This window comes from Gallus gallus, chromosome 11 (assembly GCF_016699485.2).
Source record: "Gallus gallus isolate bGalGal1 chromosome 11, bGalGal1.mat.broiler.GRCg7b, whole genome shotgun sequence".
Classification (NCBI taxonomy): domain Eukaryota; kingdom Metazoa; phylum Chordata; class Aves; order Galliformes; family Phasianidae; genus Gallus; species Gallus gallus.
In genome coordinates, this window is record NC_052542.1 from 6,694,468 (window position 1) to 6,714,388 (window position 19,921).

The 19,921-nt window shown below is 40.9% G+C and overlaps 2 long non-coding RNA genes across 4 annotated transcripts in view; one reads left to right on the forward strand and one right to left on the reverse strand.

The window, feature by feature from the left end:
- LOC121113492 overlaps nt 1-19,921 on the forward strand; it is a 33,810-nt gene continuing 13,889 nt past the window's right edge. Inside the window, exons 1-3 of one of the 3 annotated variants that reach the window (XR_006931250.1) lie at nt 1-8,136; nt 9,292-9,387; nt 12,129-19,588. This is a non-coding gene — a long non-coding RNA (uncharacterized LOC121113492). Of the gene's footprint in view, nt 19,589-19,921 lie in introns of all 3 variants that reach the window. The other 2 variants (XR_006931249.1, XR_006931248.1) reach the window with 2 other exon arrangements.
- LOC112533272 overlaps nt 17,057-19,921 on the reverse strand; it is a 16,505-nt gene continuing 13,640 nt past the window's right edge. The window contains exon 2 of the long non-coding RNA XR_003077250.3: nt 17,057-18,199. This is a non-coding gene — a long non-coding RNA (uncharacterized LOC112533272). The remainder of the gene's footprint in view (nt 18,200-19,921) is intronic.

The following is a 19,921-nucleotide window of genomic DNA, read 5'->3' on the forward strand; positions in this document are numbered from 1 at the left end:
GGGGAGGAGACAGTGGGAAAGATTTGTTCTGCATTTAAGCCTGAATTAGCAGGTTTGTTTTGTTTACTGTTATTTAAAAGTTACTTTATTAAAAAATGTATTTTTATTAATGCTTGTTGGTGTACTGTGATGCTGTTAAACACAGTAACAAACAAAGAAAAAGTGGTGCTCTGCGTTGTAAACTTAACCAGGAGTTGAGGTCTGGTTTCTGTGTCTGCTTTCTGACCAAGGAGATGAGCTGTACTCGTTGCTTTGGCTGGCATGCTTTGCTTCATTATCTGTACAGGACAGGACAGAGAATCTTCCCTTTTCCAGTCATACGTGACGTAAGAGCCCAGCAGAATGACCCTACTGGTGGCATCCATCCCGGTTCTTGGCTGAGCATGGAGTTTCTTATGGTTCAGAGCTTAGTGTTACAAGGGAATAAAATACTTCTCACTAAATAATAGTGAAAACACAGAAGGAGGCATTTAGTTCAGGGCATACAAGCTATTGTCCTCCCCTTGCCCAGAAAGCAACATATATTAAATAGAAGATGTCTTCCTTGCACTCTAGCTAGATCAGTGTTATTTCTTCCAAAATACTGCTGCTTCTAATCCTAGAGATAAAAACATAGCTCAGCGTCAGTAGATAACTCCTCCTCTTGGGCTTTTCTGTCCTCGTCCAATAGTTCTTAGCTTTGTTAGGAGAGGAAGGCTTTCGTTATCCCCAGAAGCTTAAATTGCTTTGCTGGCAAATCTGGTTCATTGAAGAACCCGAGGATGAAGAGCAGATAGGGAAGGAACAGCAAATAATTTCAGATTACCTTCATAGCCTCCTGTTGTTAGGATGTCAGTGTCATACATCACCTATATGGCAAACATGTCTTACACTGAGATATTTCTTTTTTTATTTAACTGTTAGGAAATGTATTAATTTTGCATAGGATTTTTTTTAATTGTTGGACTCATCTTTGAAATATAGCCAGGATGTTGAGAGGTTGAATTCTCAGCATCCACTTGAGAAGGATGAGTATTAAAGGATCACACTTTTTTTTTTATCCAGTTCTGTAGAAAATAGTGCCCTTTTCCACTTTTTAATATGGCACTGCTGTGCTTTGAATGCTGTTACCTCACACCAGAGAGCTGCTAAGAATGCTAGATTAAGCAGTACTCTCCGTAACTGTGGGCTCTGATTTAACACTGTTCACACTCCTTTTGATGAGCGTGGAGTGGATTCAGTTACTGTAAACATGGGTTTTCCAAGATGGTCTATAGGAGTAGAAAGAAGGTTAATGAACCAGTTGTGGAGGGGAAGGGGCGGGGGGGGTGGGGTGAGAAAGCTTCTCTAATTGACAAAAGGTCTGTAGGGAGTCAGCTAGACTGCACGCAGTTGAGGCAAGCAGGCTGTGGTCTGTGATCTTGGATGGTGGTTAGTTACTGATGACTGTATTAGGCATTCTGATGTCTGAAAGACAGCTGCAGTGTGCTTAGCTCTTAGCAGAGGGTTTTTTTTTTCCTTCTGCAGCAGTCAGACTTTCAGGGTACCAGGAACGAAGGGAAGCACTTATTCACAAACTGTGTCAGCTTGCAAACTTTCTGTACAGTTCTTCCCTTTTCTCCACGATGTGGGAACAAGAAGTGACTGATGTCCCTTGGAGTTCGGGTGCTTGCCCCAGCTCCGGAGGACGGCACAGATCCATCACTACACCCTGGCAGTGCTGTTTTGACCTTAGGGCAACTCCTGTGCCAGAGGCTCTGCTGCTGAGCTCCTGGACTGGCTGCGGCCGGAGCACGTTTTGTCAGAAGGGTCCCACGTTCTCAGTGGGAACAGAAGACGGAGGGTGGATAATGAGCAGAGCTGGAAGGTGAGAGTTGTTCTGTAGTTCAGCTCTCCCTTGGCCAAATTCCTGCTCCTTCTTGATGTGCCTGGTTCTTATGTAGAGTCAGTCCTCAATTTCCTTTCAATTAGAGCTCCATCCTACTTTTCTGTCCCTTGCAGTTTGTGGAGTTTTATCGTCTCTCAATTCTATTTCAGCTGCGTTTTTTTTCCCTTTGCTTTCATGACTCAGGACTTTTTTCCTCTTTTCCTCATGCTATGTCATTTCTTCTGGCTGGAGCAGTGTCCTCCTTTTCTGAAAGGAAACATCAGTCCTGCAGGAGGATTAAAGGAGAGTTTTAAATAAATTCCCAGGGAGTCTCAACCCTTTGCAAAAACTGGAAGAAAGTGGCAGTGAGTTTCAATTATTTGAGCTTTATTTCTGCACAGTATAATGTAATTCATAATGTTATCAATATCTGTAAAAGCAGAAGAGGCAGCTGCAGGAGTTACGAGAAAAAACCAACTTAATGAAATCAAAAGCACAATTTAACTTCAAAACACGTAGAAGGGGAGGAAGGGCCGGAGTGAGCAACACGAATCAGAATCACAAATCAGAGCTATTCTGGGAGAAAACAACTTTGGAAAGACTCAAAAGTGAAGCCAGAAGATGGAGGAGGTCCCCCAAAGCAGCAAAAGGGAAGCTCGTCGAAGCCAGTTCTGGGTGGGTTGGGAGCTGAAGAGGTAGGGAATGTTAAGGAATTCTGATTTATATTGTGTGAAGAAAGGGGAAAAAAAATAATCACAAACTTTCCTCTGGGTAAAGGGGATCAGAGGAGCACAGTCAGTTGGACTATATTAAGGAGACAGTGTTTAAAAAATAAACAAACAGCCCTGCGGCTTTCTCATCAAACCTCCTCTGCCTTCAGATAACAGAAGTCCAAACTATAAATCTTAAAAAAATCTCCTTCGGTCAAAATGTGGACAAAATAAAGCCCAGGTTCTCCTTTAGAGTTAGTAAATGTGTCAGAGGTGAGATGGTAGCGCCTCTTCTCCTTTAATGGAACGTGATTAAAACCGTGGGGCTTCATTTCCATACCACTTGGAAAGCAAATAATGACATAGAGAACAACATCCGTAAGGTGCTGCGTGCTCCATTCTTAGCACTGCGTTTCCTACCAGCTCCAGCTGCTGTTAGCAGGATCAAGATCTGGGTGACTTCTGTTTCCCCAGAAGGGAAATGCTTCTGCTGCCAGTGGAGAGCATCAGCCTGTGGCAGCATGAGCACAGTGCCTGGCAGGCTGAGAATGGTCTGCTTGAAGTAAAAGCAGAACTGCGTGAGATTTTTGGACATCAATGAGATAATGACAATTACAGCCAGGAATTACACAGCATTTGTTTCTTTTGTCACAGGGATGACTCCATTGTTTGCCCCGAAAACTGTTTTCAGGTTATTAGAATCTGTGTAACTTCGAGCATGTTGCTTTTTGAGTTTATTTCGTTGACTGAAATGATAATTTGCATCAGTTCTCGTGTGTGGGAATCACTGCTTCATTGCATAATAAAACTGTTTCCTTAAACATTCTGCCTAAGGACTGTGCAGCGTTATGGGTTGTTACAGCTGAAATAAGGAGCGCTGCTTCTGGTTTAAAAAGACTCGAGATGTGATGAAGTGAACGCATCTTTCCTTGCAGCTGGTGAGACAAAGGCTGCTGCTTTGTGTTCCCGGTTGGCTGAAACCACAGATGAAACTGGATTTGTGATTGGATCGGTATTTCAGGTTATTCCTGATTCAGATTTACTTGGACCTAGCAGTAACTCCTTATTTTCTTTTGCTAGTGAAATATTAGGCACTTAAGACTAATGCATGTTACTAATATTAGGGCATTCGAGACCTTTCTTCCATGTCAGATAAGCAGATCCTTGGTTTGTCTTTCCAAAGCCCAGGTGTTTAATTTGGCTGTTGTATTGCCGCAGTGCCACCTCAGTGGGCTGATTCATTCATGTTTCGGTTCCTTCCCAGTGCTCTTCCACAGAAGCAGTGGAATTGGGGGTCGCTGTCTCAGGGCTGGGAAGCAGAGAACGCAGTCTGAACGCGCCCTGAGAGGCCCCAGTGTGTGCAGGTCTGTGTTCCCGGCCCCACAGACCCCTGGTGTAATTCCCAGCTGATGGGATACCACCTGGTAATGGCAACTGCTCCTGCGTGGTTCTGCTAGCCGTAATAAGGTGCACATTGTATACGATAAAAACAGCTCAGCTTTATTACCTGGCTTGCATGCCTGGTAATGAATAGAAGGAAGGCTCTCTCCCTCACGAACAGCAAAATTTAATATAGTCTCTTCCTGGAGTTGCACCGGTGGGACTAAAAGTTTATCTCAGCATTCCAAGGGCAATAAAAATCTAAATTTAAACTCGGAATGTCTTACTGGGGCAAGAGTGCCCAGAGGCTGTGTACTCTTCCAACTTTGTTTAGGTCATAACTGCTTATGTAAAGTTAGTTTATACCAGCTAGTTAGGTTTTATGTCTTTGAGCACTGTCTTCATTACGAAGGAGAGACGTATCAAGTGCAGGGGGTGCATATGAAAGTTCAGCTCTGCTTTACTATTGCATTTAATTTAGTTTCTTACTGCTTAGTGCTTGGCTACGTGAAGAAATCCCTAGCTCTTAACCTTCACGTTACAGATGCCTTTAAAGTCTATTCTGATTCATTCCTGTAGTTAGACACCTCGGATATTTGGAGTTTATGGTTAATATGAAGGAGCAGTGGAAAAAGATACCTGGTGAAGGCTGCCATGAGCAGGGAATCTCCTGTTAGCTGTGGTTGCAGGTTGGAAAGACTGACTACAGAAAGTAAGCAGATGCCAGCTAGTGGGCTCTCGGAGCTTCACTGGCTCAGCGGTGGCTTGTTCTCTTGGCCCATAGTTTTAAAGGTGGGAAGCAGAGAGACTCAAATGCTGTTTCTGCAGCATGAATACGAGCAAGACAGGATGAGGAAATCAACTGGAGGTTTTCCTGAGGTCGTATCTGGTAACCAGGGCATTCAACAAGCGCTGTGTGAGATTGTGAGTCACTGCTGCCGATGTTCTAAGATCCTCATGAGCTGTTTTCAGTTTGGAAAGTGAGAGCATATTGGCGTTAGCCACCACAAAGAGGAGATGGATGTGTGGAGGGGGCAGTTCTGGTGACAGAACTTGAGAGGAAGGAGCATTCTCACTTAGTGCTGCTTAGCAGCCATTTCCATCTCTGCACGTGCTTCCACAGAGCAGGCAGGGAGGAAGTGAAGAGAGCAGGTTTAAAGTTCTCATGGTTTCTAGGTGACTGCAGTCAATAAAGGGTGTTCATGTACCTCATAGAATCATAATCATCAAGTCCAACCGCAACCTAACCATAGTACCCTAACTCTGACAACCCTCTGCTAAATCATATCTCTGAGCACCACATCCAAACGGCTCTTAAACACATCCAGGGATGGTGACTCAACCACCTCCCTGGGGAGCCTATTCCGGTGCTTAACCACCCTTTCTGTAAAGAAGTGTTTCCTAACGTCCAACCTAAACTTACCTTGGTGCAACTTCAGCAGGTCTGTTTGCTCTGCTCATTCTTTGAGGTAGTTGTGCTACAGAGAGCATGCTCCGTATCTTTTAGATACTTGATGTGATGACAGGTAAGGAATTAAGTGAATCAGACTGAATTTACATAGGTATACCTCTTGTTCTTCAGTAAAGGTGAGAAAATAATGTTTTTCTGTGTTGGAAAACTGATGTGCGTGTGATCTCCAAAACTGGCAGTCCTTGGAACTGTGCATTGGTGAAAATAAGAGAAAATAGTTGAAGATCAATCCTTGCTTTTTATGGATATCAGGACATATTTCCAAATCACCTTATAGAAATCACCTGAAAATGTTCTGACTTCTTATTTCTTCTGTCCTCACAGCCACTCCCATTTTTCCATCAGCCGCTGCTTTATGTATATTTGTCAGTTCTCTCTGCCTTCCCCGGTCTGCTTGGATTTCCTTTCATCTCTTGATATCTGCTTCACTACAACTACTGCACCCTTCTAATTTCCAGCGCTTCTGGTGTTTGCTGACATTCAGCCATTAGCACTGCTAGTTCTTCTTCAGTCTTGTAATAGCATTAAAATGCTTTTACAGCCCTTTGTTTGTGCACTGAAATCCCCACTGGTCGGATTTCTTTTGGTGGGCCGATATGTGGGATTTCCTCTGAGGTCTGTTGGTGCCCAGGCTTCCAACCAACAGAGCCACAGCTGACTCAGCGTGCTTAGAAATTGCCACGTGCTCCATCTTCTCCTTGGGTCTCCTGCTCAGCACCTCCATTCACACACACTGTACTCAGAGTTCTGCTGTTAATTTTATTACAACATTTTCCCAACATTGCTCATCTTCACCGTTCTGCCGGTGCTGCTTTCGGCAATGAGCAAACATTGGTTATTCATACGTTCCATTTTGCAAGTCAACTTATTACCCAGTAGACCTGTTATGGTCACTATGGCCACGTGAGAGCCTTCCAAACAAAATGTTGCTGTGTTCGATTGGACAAATATCTAGAAGTTTCTGATCCTTCCCAAATATATTTAGATTTCTATGACAAAAAAGATTTTTGTTTCTCTCATTACATGCATTATTTTTACTAACCCTAATTCTGTAAGAGCAATACAAACTACGTATTTTTTTACTAAAACGGAACATGAGTTACAGCCTTTGAGCTGCTCTGGAATATAGGTGCTTCCTTTAAACTCTCAAATGATGTTACTTCTGGGAGCAAGAACCTTATTTCTTCTCTGTGACACTTTGTTGTTCAGCTGCCTTGAAAGAGCCGTTTAAGGCGCTGATTGTTTCTGATGGTGATAGCAGTTGCTGCGGAGAAATACATGGCTGTGGTTTGAAGATGAATATATGGCATAAATTATAGCACGAGTAACTTTCCTGTGATGTGTTAGGCTTCTCCCATTTGTTTCACAAAGGCACATAAACAATTCTATACTGCTATTTTAAGTTGGCATTACAACCGAGTACTCATCTTTTCTTACTTGCATGGCTTGCAATTACATTTTGAATTTCTTCATAAATATGATGTAGTCTTTATACTGAGTGTTCTTCTCCATCACTTCAGTGATTTATTGTTACTCACGGGACAGTTGTGCTATAGCAGCTCCTTATGTTTGCGAACTTACTACAAAAGTGCAAGCATTTAGAATTGTGCAGATGTAGCTGTGTGCCCAAGGCTGCCTGCTTAAACATCCTGCTGACCACATGCATGTTTTGCATGATTTGATCCTACCCATTGACTGTATGCAGACGTGGTGCAGTGTAGGAGGCTACAAACATGGACCTCAGAAAAGGTATAGAGAAAACAAAGTTAATTATTGCTTGCCATTGAACACCGTAGAAGTACCAGCAGAGGAAAAATAATCGGCTTCAATATGTTTATCCTTAAAAAAGAAAAATAGTCTTATAATGATTAACTTTTGACATGTAAGTCCTTTGTAGGTCATTAGTGGTGTAGCTGTGCATATATGTGTCTGCTTCAGAAAACAGTTTGGTCCATAATCTCATAATGTTGAATTCTACCTGGCAGTTTTATTCGAGCTTAATTTCTTTTTCTTCTAATGCTGTTAGCTGGAGAGTTATGAGACAGGCATCAGCTGAAAGCACCAGGGAAGGACAGGTATTGGCAGTGGCATAAAAGCAGAAGGGGAGGAAAAAGAATAGCTATTGTAGCATTTATCAGTATTCTGCTAATAGTCTGCTCAGACACAACTCTGGAATAAAACAGACGTTCATACTGCAATTTCTTTCAAAGGTTGGAGCTATTCATCTGCAGCGTTACAAGACAAAAGTCTAAACCTTCCAGACATTATAGTATAGCTGTTCTATTGAATTGTGTTAAGAAGGAGAAACCTTAGAAGCTGTTCCCATAAGTGTAAATATTCTACATTGCCTTTGGAGGGCATGTGAATGTGGGCAACTGACTTTCCTAGAATGCACTTCTTCAGGTAGTTGATGCCTTTACACGTGAAAAGAAAACGATCTGTAGCCCAGTATTGGAGGCAAGTAAGGGAGAGAGAGGCAAGAGGCTTTTCATGTTGGCCTCGATTGACCATCCAGTGAAGTGTAAGAAGGGCTCTTGTTGGTTTCTGTAGGTTCTTTGTCGTCATTTCAGCAAAGGAGCACTGTGTGCAGCCAGGTGGAGAGCGAGGGATCCAAGTGCCATGTTCCCTAATGGGGGGATGGCTCCAGGCCTTGCTGCATGGAGAGCTGTACTGGCAAACCTGTGAACTCCAACTTAAGGGGGGGGAAATGGAAAGCAACAAAAAAGTGGGTAAGGCTCTTGTTGGTTTGGCATTAGCAGATCTGTGGTCTATTGCTTCTTTTGTATGGGAGGCATTAAATTAGAAACTTAGTCAAAGTTTTCTTTCAAGCTGGTATGCTTCAGATTTTGTCCATGGTGTTCATAAAAGAGCTTTCTCCTTTTGTGCAAAGTAATTGTTAAGCAAGGAGGAAGAACTTCAGTGAACAACAGAGTCTGTGAAAGACAGCATTTTATAATGTCCAAAAATACACCTCAAAATGGGTTATATTTACCCAGCAATTTCCTTAAGAGAAAGCAAGAATTCATTAGAAAATGAAATGCTTTTCACATACTTAAATTCTCCATTTTGATGTTACTGAAGTCAGTCAGGCTGTTTCAACTTCTACGGTACGTTGGGAGGATTACAAATGAAGAGAACCGACATTTGGAATTGAGAAAATGAGCCATGATTTTCAATTCTGGTTGAGAAAATGAATTAAAGTATGTATATACTTATACTGAAAAACTGTATTTTCATCCAATCACTTAAATCAACGTATTTGCTCTTTTGAGAAATCCTGTTTTCTGAAATTAAACTGTCACTGAACTTTCAGTTGGGACTTTTTATTGTTGTAAGCGCAGAACAGAGGCAGTTAACTGGGATCGTTGATAGGAACCCATTCGGTCTAAAGATTAGAGCACTGAGGTGGGTTCAGATTACATTAGAAAGCACTTGTCATATTCAATACTATTGCCAGTGAAAATATGATGGGAAAAATAGGGAATACCATATCAGTATTCTCAGTTGTAAGCTCTAGGTATTATTATTTTATGGATTTTGCATCATTCATTCTTCCATAGTCAGCCATGTATGCTTAGATTTATGCAAGCCCAGTGAGAACACTTTAGGAAAATACTAACTTCCACTGGAGTGGTTTATCATGGTTAAAGTTAACAGTAATAATTCCATTGCATTTTTAAAGGCAAGCATCATTTGGAAATATATGGTAACTATAATAACTACGCTGATGTCTTTTGCTGGGTTTTGTTGTTCTCACTGGCTGGTCCTTGAAGGGAAATATTTTGTGTGCACGTTTCTGTTGTCTGCTTTGTGTCAGAAAATGCATGTAAAATGCTACCAAGTCTGACACCTACTTTGTCTCCGGTGTTTTCCTTGTGTAAAAGAGTACCCAGCTGCATGGAAATAGGAGGAATGTCTGCTGCTTCAAACAAATTTCCAGCCTTCTGGAGGTTATTCTCAGCTGAAGTCAATGGAAAGGAGTAAGTAGGCTTGTTTTGTGTCAGATAAACAGGTACGAGAAGGCCTGAGAAATGAACTTAGCACTCCATTTTGGTGAAAATTTCTGGCAAGTAAAATGTGTAGATGAAATGAGATTTGTTTCCTCCCAGCCATTTGTAAGAGATTTTGCCACGTTCCTTTTTCACCCAGTTTTATGGATGACATTGAGGTGTGGTTTCCACTGTCTTGAAGTCTGAAGAGCAAATTTTTCTCTCTTTGAAAGCTGCTGCAAAAGGAGAAACTCTTCTAATTATGAACAAAGACTGTAACATTTATCATTAAAAAGCTAAAACAGAGACTCATTTACAAGAGAATAAGCTTTGTCAAGTGCACTTTTGTATTGGAATATTCTGAAAAAAATCTCTCGCTGAAGATTTTTAAAGACAGAAGCATAGGAAGATAATTTCATTCTTTGACATGTTTTACCTTTGCAAAGTTACTGGGCTGCTGACAGGTACAACAAGACGTGCTACGCTTACATGCTATTAGTGCAGTAGGCTTTGAAAAATGTCTAATGCATTGGCATATCTGACAATTTAGGGTATTAGTTAACAGTGAGACTCTGTAAATAGAGTGAATTTTAGCTGCAACTGCTGACTTGAGCGTTCAGTCAACATCTGCAATACAGGGCTGAACTATATGCAACAAATAATGCCATTTTATGCTGTGGAGATGGAAGCTGGCATTATATGCCGTGTATGGCTCAGTCTGAGAGTGGTGGTAATTGCAATATATTGAAGTTTTGCATTGTAATAAAAATAGAGACCATTAGTGGATACCATTTATGTCATTAGTATTTAGTGGCTGTGTGTTGCAGCTTTTTTAGTGCTCATAAAACTGTCTCTGCTTGCAGATATGTGACAGCACTGATATAAATTTAAATGTTTGGAAATCCATAAGACATAAAATATAGATAGTAAATAGGGGCATAACACTATAGACAAAAACTTAATGATTTGGCACACAAATGTTTATATATTTGCATGTCTAATGCAGCGATTAGCATAATGGTGATCACATTTGTACCATGGAAGACCTTGATTAGCAGACAACAACAACAAATAAGGTAAAACTTAAGCACGTTGTACAAAAGCAGTAGAGAATTCGTTCAGGTTGCAAATCAGAGCTTTAATGTTGGAAGGTGCATCCTCTACATATGTTTGGTGGGACACTGGTTTTCCTTCTTACAGGCTTTATTAGTAACGACACCTGTTCCACTAGCTAGTAGTATTACAGTTGTTCCTAAGAACTGATTATAAAAAATATAAAATGTGAAAGGGAATGAAGCAGTTAAGGAACACTGGGATTGAGGTTGGATGGTGCTTCTTTAAGAACAACGGAGCCAGCCAGCATGGGGAAGATTAACCAATGTTCAGACCAGAGCACCAACACCTTGTCAGGAACTTGGCTGGCAGCAGAGCTGGCTGAGGAAAGACATCTTTGTAGTGTGGGGATGGGACGAGTCCAGGAACACGGCCCGGGGGGTTGCACTGAGTGCTGTATGCTAGCCAAACGTTACAGGCTGTATTGTTTGGAATTCCCAGTGTAAGATTTTCATTTAAGGAATCCAAGAAATTCAGAAGCCAGATCTCCGTGCAGAAGTTCTCTGGGAAAGCCATCCTCTCTCCTTGATTTCAGGAGTGCCCGTTTTCAGTTGTTCTCAGTTGTTTGAGAGCTTCCCACCATGGCTGATTTGCCTCTAAAAGAGGAGTGCTTTGCTGTCTGTTTTTTCTCTCTGAAAGTGATGGATTTGAAGCAAGAGGTTCTGAGACTTTTCTTCTGTACACTCTGTCCATGCCGTCTTCAGCTCTGACCTTTACATCCCAGAAACTCACAGGAGGTTGGTCACAGAACTCTTGGGGGATTTGGAACTCAAATCGTGCCACACTGAAGAGAGAACACAGAACAATAAAAAGATCTTCAGTCATTTGGAGCGAAGGACAGGAAGCGCCGTTAGAAAAAGCATCTTTCCAATTGCATTTCCTTCCAGTGGAAGGTTTTATCAACGTTTTTAGTTTGATGTGTGTATTAATGCTTAACACTGAGCATTAAGCAACATTAGGTTCTGCTTCAGAAGAAAAAAAAACCTTTGGAACATGTGAATATTTCCACTAAACAATAAGAAGTGAGCAGGGTGGGGAAGATGATGGTATAAATGGTGGGTATGAACATGTGCAGAAAGCTTGGGGCTCACGTTAATACATGTTAAGGTTAGACAATTGGGTGCTTTTCAGGAGCTCAAGTAGTAAGCAGAAGTGAGACATAAGCCTTCTATACAGTGAATGTAAGTATTTCAGTGTCTCTTACGGTCTAATTATGGGAAGTGTTACAGTGGAAGTCTTATTGCTCCTTTACGAAATATGTTTTTGTCTGTTTATCTGTCAAAACAGACTGAAGCGTAAATCTCTACGACGTTTTCGGCCTTTGAAGCATTCAGTGCAGCTATTTATATTCACATAGATTCTGAAATCTTTTTGAAACTTTGTGCTTCTGATTGCAGAATTCAGTGTCGCTTCTTAGCACGTTGAGTGCTGACGGCTTTGAACACACAGTGACAATGTGGCTGTGAGCACCGCCCTGCTGAGAGACATCTCTAAAGGAACAGTGATTTTTATGTTGAAGGTTTTGGTTGATTTTCAGAATTAGGGGAAACATTGAAGTGCATAAAAAATGTTTAATTCTCCTGTACACCACTAAATTGCTTGTTGCTTTATATATCCAGCAGATACATGAGAGCAGAGACCACTTTCTGAAGCCATTCTGTGCAAAAGTTTGTACTAGAACTACTAGGGGATGGAAATCATAATACAGCTGAAGAGGTGAGTTTTGAAGTAGAGACTTGCGTATGCCTGACTGGATCTGTGCCCACTTATTAAATGCACATGTAAAGGTAGCATATATATTAGAATGATTTTAAGAGCAGTCCTTTAAATGCTATTGCATCGTAAGGCAGAAGACCTTTTGGATTTCTAGGAAAAGGTGGGCGAATCTGACAGAATGCCCAACTTCAGGTAACGTGCACTGGAGTAGTTGTACTAACTGTAGTTACCAGAAGGTCCTTCATGACATCCCCATGTAGCATACTCTGTTAAACAGGACATGCAGATGTGATGTTTTGAGTTGGAAATGAATGTTGAAACGGTGGTAAGTATCTATTGGACTATATAAACAAATGGTCTATTCTCACATATGTGTTGTCTCTTACTGTATTTTCTTAGATCTGTTTTTTAGGTTCACTTTTGCTCTGCTAGGTGATACTTGCTGTAAAGTTGCTCTCTTGTACTTCCTCATATCTTGCGGGTAGACAGCGTATCATCCCTGGTTCTTATGGGACAGTCAGCCTTATTAGGTTACCCAAATTGCTACAGGTCACAGCTGAGATGTATTGCTGGAATTTAATAGGAAAGCTTGCCCAATACAGACTCAGCTGTTCTTACTGCTTGTTATTGCTTTCATGAGAAGCACAGGAGATTATTGAAAGATATGTTTATAAAATATACAGTGCAGTACAGCTACACACTAGCTTTATGCCAAATTAGGTCTTGAACTTGAATGGATTCAGGCATCTACTGCAGTGTAGATTACAGTTCTCTGTGTGACCTCACACATGTAGGTTGGCCTCCTCCTGGCTTATTTAATCCATCTGCAAAATGGAGAAAAACAAGTACTTCAGTGGAAAAACAGGTACGCATCTGGGCCCAACTGTCCTGGGTAAATAAATTACAGATAAGGCAGTGGCTCAACTGAAGGGATAATAAAGAGGAAATGCAAGTCTCTTTGTCTTCTACACACATTTATCATTAACCTAGTGGTGTGCTGCGTTTAGATTTATTGGCTGTGTTTAGTCTCACTGGACTTCCAGCAGAACAGCTGTGGAGTCATTGGCTTTTCCTGCAATTCAGTACACCAGGAGCGCTGTGCGGTTTGTCTTATCGGAGGGAACCGAGGCAGTGGGTTTGAGTGACTTGTGAATGAATCAATAAAGCATGTTCCCATAGGTTTCTGAATTGTCTCATTCATTAAGAACGGAATTGGGCAGTGGAAGATTGATTTTTTTTTGTGACAAATCAGCTATTTTTTTTTTTCCCAGCAGACCTTCATTTAGACACTGGATTTCTGGAATCACAAAGCTTCAAAAACATTGTGCAGCTTTTAAACTGCAATGAGAATTGTGGTAAATAGTTTAAATGTCCCATTTCAGAACACTTTTGAGAGCTCAGAATGACATGAGAGCTATCTTTAGCAATCCCAATCAGCTGACTTAAATTGGTGGAAAGGTGCTGAGCTGCCACAGCTGAGGGATGTATCTCACAGAGCATCTGATGCATGCAAGCAAGAGATACTTGGACAGAGAAGCATTCACAAAGAAGTGTTACCCATTGTCTAAGGGTGTAACTGAGGATCGTGACTTTGTATATCTTAATGGCTTATGACAGCTCTGGACAACTGTGATGTGTGGTATAATATATTCTGCTTCAAATGCAGTCATGCCTCAGAAGCATCAAAGTAATTATTATAGGTGTGGAACCAGTTTAATTTTTGGCAGAGTTGTTTTAAATTTACTTATCTTGTGCTTGGTAACCACGTGTCTGTGAAACTCTGAAAGAACCTACCTCTACAAACGTGTTTATATGAAAATACTTCACCTGCTTGGCACATACAGGCTACTTGGGTTTCACTTAAGTGAGTGACGGTATGCATTTAGGTTGGGGAATTCACAGGTGGTGCAATGTCCATCCTGGAACCTGTGCTTTAAGTGTGCATGTGTGAATTTCCAGTGTTTTGAACCAATGCTAATTTCACACACGGGCTGGGGACGGATAGGGGCAGTGCTGCTTAAGCAGTTCCTAATTTTTATTTATTTATTTTTTAAGTCCAATCAAGTAAGAATTTGGAACTGTCAGACCCTGAAGGAGCCAGGGAAACAGGGATAAGCCATAGTGCTGAGCCCAGACAAAAATCAGCTGAATCAAAATCAAGAACAGCTTCAACAGTTAATCTTCTAAACACTGTGCTTTATTAAGAACTCATAAATTGCCAGACATTACTTTTTACATTCTTACTGATGTAAGATGTTGGCTAGCAATAAGTTGCTACAGTATTCCAAAACAAGCCTAAACCACATAAGTTATCATAATATATATATTCTCACCTGCTCTATATACTTATCTTGCTTTACATGCCCACAGAAGATAATAGTATTAAGCAGTAATTCTCTTGAGAGGCAGTTACATTAGTTTTCTAGTAATGACTATTTAAGAATTGATTCGTGTTACCTATGTATAAAGTGTTCGGGAATCATTTGTTGCTTGGAGTCAGCCTGAGTCTTGATTCTGGCCTGTTGTTCTCTCTTGGGGGACAGACATTCTTCCTAGTTGACTGTAGGAGCATGCAGAGTTATCCCCGAAGGATGCCAATAAATGTTACACATAAAAAGATATGTGCAGTAACAGATGCTGGTGGTACAGTGCCTTAGGTGGGTGGATTCTAGTTCACTTTTCTGTTACACAGTCATAATTTGTGCTACTGCTTTTGTACTGTTGTGTTGCAAGCCTCACTGGTCCAGGACTTATTGAGAATGGGTGATCTTTGTAGGATACAGAGGTCTAAGGTAACAGAAATCTGAATAGTTTTTCAGAGCTTAGCAGGAGGTGGGCTGCCCTGTGTTTTAGGTGGGCATCTTTCCCTTCAAAGCGGAGCATCAGTTTTTGCAGGGTGCCTCATACAGAGCAGGCAGTGAAGCTGCAGCTGCGCGCTCTGTCTCAAATAGGGCATTCCTTAGTGGGGATGAACAGCTGCTGTTTCTGAGGAGCTTTCCTAAGCAGTGTCTTAATTCTGTCTTTGATGTCCAGAGAAGAACACTGCTTTTGCCTTATAGGATTCTCTGGAGAAAATAATAATCTAATAGCCATAATTAAGGGTCTGTCACACGAGAGACTGAGAGGAGTAAGAGACTGATCGTTATTCATTGCTGTGTTTATAGAAGAGCTTACGGCTTATACAGCTCTCACTGGAGATGAACTGAAAGCTGTCACTCTGGGGACTGTTTTTGCACTACCTAAAGGTGAATTGCTGGATGTTGTTTATTTTGACTTTCGCCAAATCTGTTGTAAAGAAGGCTCAGAAACCAAAGGTGGTATTCGTTCTTACTCAAGAAAAACATCCATTAAAATTAGCGTGCATTTTGTCGAATGAGGGTGGTGAAACTAGTCCAGAATGGATGTGTTTAGAAAAAAAAAAAAATTATCATTTTAAAAGTTGTGTGATTAAGTGAGAGAAAATGGAATATGTGGTGAGCTCGTTGCTTTAAAAATATAGCTGTCCCTCACAGCTACGGGCATGTTCTTTCCATGTTAAACTTTTCATCATTTCCCTGCGAGAGTGTCTCAGGAAGGAATGGACTTGGACCAGGTCAGGAGGAGAGCACAGCAGATATACCTGGCTCTGGATTCTGGTGAGTCCTTCAAGGTAAGAAGACATACTAGAGACCTTCATGTATGCATGCTATTGCTTGCATGTTTCTGGGTGGCAGAAATGCTACAACCTCCGATGTGTCTAGCTCCCTCATGGCACCAAGATAGGGAATACCAAAGCACTGAGCAGCAGAGAAAAGGTAAAATCATTGGCTGGGGGTGGGAGTGACAAACTGAGAAGCATAACTGGGCTTCTCAATTGTGCTTTGGAGTGTGAGGTAATAATGCTAGTGTGAACTGGTAATAGTAATAGATTTTTCAGGTGCAGATTAAGATATCAAGCCTTTCAGAAAGGTGTATTTGTCTCAGTATGTTCGGGGGATCGAGATGGAAGTGACTGAGTAAAAACACGATGTAGGAGGTCAGACCAGAATGTCTTTATGGTTCCATCAGCTCTTAATGTTTTAAGAAAGTTAAACTGAAACCTTTCTTTGCTGGGGTTTGAGTAGCACATCTCTGTAGAGCTGTAAATATCTCAAGCTCAAGGGGCTTTAAAGTTTTAAAAGAGACTGCAATGTTTGCGTCAACTCGTGTTTTACATTAGAGGACAGCTGCCCTTATAATCCTTGGTTGTGTAATGGAGAAGCCAAATCGTGGACGTGAGCAGTTAAAAAAGGCATGTGCAGTGGATGAAAAGGAGATCCAACGAATATTAAAAACCATCAAGCTGTCACTGAAGGACAGTAACGTCTTTTGGCTTTCTTCCAGAACGTGCAATCAAAGCCCTTGTGTAAATCCTACATAAGTGAGGGTCTGAGGGAGCAGGGAGTAAATCCTTCCCAATGAACCTGGACAAAGGTAAGTGTGATACTGACAACGTGGTCACCTTGTCCATCTGAAGCTTTTGTTCCATCCCTGATGAAATTTGAACAGAACAGGAAAGTAAGAAATAAAAACTAGAAATGAAGAAGAAAATCCAGAAAAACTTTTTCTCCTGTCCTTTCTCCTCCTCCATTAAGACTCATGTGGGATGTGTGTAAGCTGAGGAAATGTAAACAGAAGTGGTCCCTGATGAGTGATAACCACTACTGCAATGCTATAAGGTGCAGTAGGATTAAGGGCCTTTGCTGCAATTCCCTGGGATGAAGTAATGTCACTTCTTTCTGAATACAAATATTTGATGAAGTTTGTCCTGTGGAGCAATAGTTTGTTAGAACAGAAGACCCAAATGACACTGTTGAACTTTAGGCTATTTTAATGTGTTTTTAGGCAGAAGTTTCAATCAGTAAAATTGTTTATTTTAACTTTCTGTATGGAGAAATAGAGCGTTTCAATCCAGTAGATCATGTTAAAGAAAAAAAATTACCCAAACCAAAATTCTTTTGACATTTTGTTTGTGGAAACGTGAAGTTGCTTGGGCATTTGTAGTGTTTTGAGATTACCTCCTCACCTACACAGAACACTTTGTTACTTCCCAGTTCTGCCTTACAGGTTCATGGTTTGGCGTGGTCCACAGTTGTCACAAGAATCAGCTGAAGACCACAGCAATATCTTTGTTGTTTACTATCATATTCTAAATACTAAACAGACAAATATTCTCAGAGAGGTTTGACAGCTGACCTGCAGACCGTACACAGCATTTGCTTGTCTTTAAGCTATTGGTATTTCTGTGAAGATATAGTTCATTAATTATTATTTTTACTGATGTTCAATTGATGTCTTATTAAATATAAATCATGTTTGGGAATAATAATTTAATGGGACGAGTCAGATGAGAATCCTCCTGATAGTTTATAATGAAGCTTCACGTTATCGATAATTCTAAGCTCATAAATTATTAAGGATGGAAAAAAAAATGCAACTGTTCTAAAATAAGCTATGAAAATGTGAAGTGGTGGTGAACAGACACAGCGTGCTGGGACTGCTGCGTGACAACGTGTGTTTGGCACTAAGTCATGTAAGTCAGAACCACTTCAACGTCTCCTGCTCTTACCAAAACATTTCATATTTAAGCAGGTATCTTCCCCTTGTATCCCATTATTATGCTGCACCATTCTGTTCACAGACATTTTGCATTGCCTGGGAAAACTGTTAATTTAATACACTGAGCTGACCCCGGAGGCACTGAAACGACATGGCAGCAGCAGTCTGGAGTGCTGCAGTATATCCTGCTGTTAACAGCTGGGGAGACTGTGCACTTTTCTAGACAGTTGTCTGAGAGCTCTTTAGGGACAAGTGAGGAAGCTGGCTGTTTGACCACACTGTCAAGGAGGGTACATCCTGTCCCTTAGCATCTTTCCTCTTTTCCATGGAAGACAGATTTCCCAGTCGCTCCTCTGATTTTCTCGAAGAGTTGGCAACAAAACCATTGGTCTCCTTCCTACAAGAAAGAAAGAAAGGAGTAAAAACCCTCAGGTAAGAAAAGAAGGAATATACGGAAGCAGAAAATTCTGTTTGAAACAGTTCTTTTCTTAGGAGAAAAGAGGTGATATATCATGGAATAAGTGGTACTGCCTGGTGGAAAAACCCTTTCAAAATGTCTTTGTTTTTCTTTACCAACGTACACTTATTTTTACTTAATATTTAACTTAAAAGCTCTGGTTTGGGTTTTTTGTTTTGTTTTATTGGATCTCCAGCATCCAGTGAAGTACTTCAGAGATCCAAAACAACCATTCCTTGAGTAACATCAAAGCTATCCCAGCCTGTAAAGACGGACCAAAGTCCAGGGAAGTATTCGATATCTCTATTTTCTACTCAGTCAGAATTGTAGAAATTCAGCATTTCTTAAAATGCTGCTGTTAATTTAAGGAAGTCACACAGCAGGTCAGTGCATGTGAAGAAGATTAATAGTGAAAATTAACCTCCCAGTATTTCTGTTAGTGGAAGTCAGGGATGCACAGAATTCTGAAAATATGGCCTCCCTGCCATAGTGGCACACAGAAGTAGTGGTGACACAAGCATTCAGATATGGATTTTGAAAAAATAAAAGTTCAATTAATTTTTTTAGCACATGAACAGGGAGGTGGCTTTGTCAATGGCTTACATCTTCACCGAAAACTCTATTCCAGGGATTTGATGAATACTGGATGGCTGAAGGATTGCAAGCTAGAAATTGGGCTCAATATAATGTTCAGGGAAAAAAAAACACACAAAAACCAACAAAAAATATGCTGCTTTTCTGATGAAAGGCCTTGGTTGCTAGGAAGAGTGTATTCAAGTGTTTGCTTATGTTTTGTTGGGATTCTCATCAGTGTGGCGTAAATGGCTAACACTCTGCCCTTTAAATAATGTTTTCTTAAGTAGTGAAACTATAACTCAATGAAGAAATTGCACTAATCACCTTTTCTCAAAAGCTGAGAATTATGACCTCTCTGTAATTAAAATGGTATCTTTCAAACATTAATCTACGGGCTAATGCATTTTTAATATATTTTCATAGTTACAGATTTTTGAAATCAACTTGATTTTGAAAAGAGAAAATGCTGATCCCACACATGCAGAAAGTGTATCGACCCCATTGGACCCATTCTTTTTTTTTTTATCCCTGATGTCCAGTGCGGTCTGGTGGAAGTGTTGGCAGTTCCTGTCCAAACAGTTGCTGATGCTTTTCAGGGAGGGGGATATATTAAGCAATTGCTTGAGTCAGGAAATGCCTGTTCGTCCCTCATCTGCCTCCCACAGGTAGGACTTGGAAGAAGGCCCTGGCCTGCCCTCATCTCGACACTGTTTGCACACTGCTCAGCTTACTCATGACCATTCTGTCAGCACGGTAAGAAACCCTTCCCATGCGCTGTTTGCTGCCATGGCTGTAGGAGCACTATGAAAGACAAATAAATGCCACTGTCTAATTTCAGAATAAGAGAAGTCTTGAGGCTACTTTCACTCTTGGGGCTTGTCTTTTTGCTGTCAAATATGTTTCTTGTTCTGCACAAAAATAAAATATAAATGACTTCAAACACAGCTCCTTCTTCTGAGGCTGTTATGCAGACAAAGGTGGGTTTGTAATTGCGAGAATATATCTGTCTATGTAAGAACTGAAAGGTTCAAATAGGCATTTAGGCTGTTTGGTCCTGTATGTACCTCTGGTGTGTGCAACATAAAA